Raw genomic sequence first — 2788 nt, forward strand, 5'->3', positions numbered from 1 at the left:
TGTCCCCCCCCCCACCCGCGGGCCCCAAACTGCCGGGGCCACGGGCCTCCCGCTGACTCGGGAGAAGGGGATGCAGCGCATACACAGCAGCTCAGCCCCAACACGCAAAAGAAGGCGCCCCGCCTGCTGCAGCTGCGGCTCCTGCAGCCTCCCCTGCGCGTGACTCAATGTCTGGAGTCTGCGGCGCGATGCCTTCCGGGTTCCCGCCGCCAGCCGGCCAGCCAGCTAAGAGGACGTTCCTGTTCCTGGGTCAGGAGGAGGCCTCGCCCATGCAGTAGATGGGTGGAGGGGGAGCCCGGTGGCTCAGTTTTAAAGGGCCAGCTGCACTGCCTCCCAACATACAGCAGTATTATTAACCTTACCCTGGGCTGTTTTTTGTTGGGGGGAGAGCTTATGAGCAGGAAAATAGCGATAACGAGCATCTCGCCTGCCAAAGGCACTGAGCGAGAAAAGGGAAGGAGAAAGGGGAGAGGACTGGAAAAGGAAAATAAAGGAGCTTTTTAACCTGCTAACTAAAATGAGAAAGGAAAGACCTGGGGGAGCTGGAGTATACTGGAGTATTGAACATCCCTGGGCCCTGATCCTGCAGACATTTATGCATATGCTTCTTGGCTCCGTGGAGCTAAGATCAAGTGTAAGTTGTTTCTCGGCCTATTAAAGACTATGGTCAAGTGTCTTGATGGGTTTGGTCTTTTGGCCCCGAGATGAAAACCTTGTCAGTGTCTCTTGGATCGTGAAGTGCAAACGTTATCTTCTAAGCTAATATCTAAGGGTTTTATACTGCCACCACCCATCACCTTACCATCTGAGCACCATCTATGTGAAATAGATTAGCAAGAGCAAAGTCCCTGCTAGACTTCACAGCATCTTCCTTTGAGGGGGGAAAAAAACCCTTCCTTGGGAGCGGGTTATTTGTTGGTTTATGTGGTCTGTTTGTTCATTTGGGGTCTGTTTCAGGAGGGATGAGTAGTAAAGGGTATTGGTGTTGTGACTGCCATTCTTGCGATATGGAAAGACTTTATCAAAGAGGAAGATTTGGAAATGTTTCCTAAAAATGGGAAGACTCTGGATTCATTTAATCTGGACGTTGATTCCATAGGCCTCCATGGGGTTACTCCTATGAGTAAACTTACACATGTGAGTATGCATTTACAGGATCAGAGCCTAAATCTCTCCCTCTTATGCCCCAAGCCCGGAAACACACGCTTAACTCCTAACCAGTCCCATCAATAGTAGTCAAATTAAACACATGCATAAGTGATCAGGACCTTATGATGAATTTGTTATTAGTGTGTTTCAATGAAACATTTTAAATATCATTTAGTCATCATTTTAAATTGTCCCTCATTTCTGAAAAAAGAAAAGGAGTACTTGTGGCACCTTAGAGACTAACAAATTTATTTGAGCATAAGCTTTTGTGAGCTACAGCTCACTTCATCGGATGCACTTCTGAGAGAGCAATGAATATGCCCACGTGATTTTTCAGAAAAAAACTCTAAGAGTAGCATTAATCCATGTGCAATTTGTCAGTGAGGTGTACTTATTAATTTTTCAATGTATACAAATGTTTTTGGGGAAATCAGCTGCAAACATTTTTCTTATTTTAAAATCACTGGTGACAATGATGGGATTAGAGCCTAAATGTGTATCCTGAACATCTTAATAACTAACAACTAAATAGAAAATCACCTTCTTTTTCTGATTTTATATTTTTAATTCTTTTTGTTGACACTATGAAATTTAGTACCCATCTCTTAAAAAACAAGTAACATCTTTCTGTGATAAATAACTAATCAGCTCCAACATGCAGGAAGCAGCACTCCATATTTATCATTGTGACAGGGCTGAGATAATAACAGCCAGATAGAAAGTTCATAGGAGGCTTAGGTTAAGCAAAATGAAAAAATCCTCTTTGAAGTTTTCAGGTTTATTGTTTTTGTATCTAGCACAATTAAAACAGCAACAAAACCCCCTCAGTGTCCCTGGACACATTCCCTTCATAAAACTTGCAAAACAGGACTATCTATAAACACAAAATAATATAAACAGACCAACTCTTCCATCTCCAGCATTCCCTGTGCTGGCTCCTAGCCCAGCCCAAGCTTATCGTAAGTGTGAAGCCCAGCCTCTTTGTAAAGTTCTGAGTTTTATCTTAGCTCAGCAGCACCTAATTATTCCCCAGATGAGCGTGCCTGGATCACTTCTCAGTCATAAACTGTAGGATTTGTGTACACAGCAAGTTACTGCACGGCAAGCCAGGATATGAATCAGCAGTGTGCCAGCGGACACTGCTACAGCACAATGAAAGTCCTGGTGTGCAGTTTCTGGGACTTTGATTGCACTGACCATGTGACAGGTATGGCAATTTCCTGCAATATCCTGGACAAACCTTTCTGAATTAAGTTGATGTATCATTGTCCAGGGATATCATTGACCAGGGCCAGGGATTTTGTATAATTCCCAGGGAACAAGGGGGACCAGTGCTACTCCAGGAACTAAAAAGAATGACGGGGGACAGAGGGTAGGCAAGTTCATTAAGCTTATAACACCTCCAGAGAGGTATGCCCACCTGGAGAGAGGCTCACATATACTGGTCAGACTGGATTCTCTGGAGACCAACAGACAAAGCAAAGATTTTTGGATAAATAGCCTGAGTTTAAACTGATTCGGGTCTTCTTTGTGGTCAAGCAAACCATCCAACCGGACATCTGATGCACGGGGGTCCCCAGTCCTTAGGGAAGGGTTGGAAGGATTTGGCCCAGGCTGGGTGTTTGTTCTGAGCTGAAGC

This window comes from Natator depressus, chromosome 1 (assembly GCF_965152275.1).
Source record: "Natator depressus isolate rNatDep1 chromosome 1, rNatDep2.hap1, whole genome shotgun sequence".
In the NCBI taxonomy this organism is placed as follows: domain Eukaryota; kingdom Metazoa; phylum Chordata; order Testudines; family Cheloniidae; genus Natator; species Natator depressus.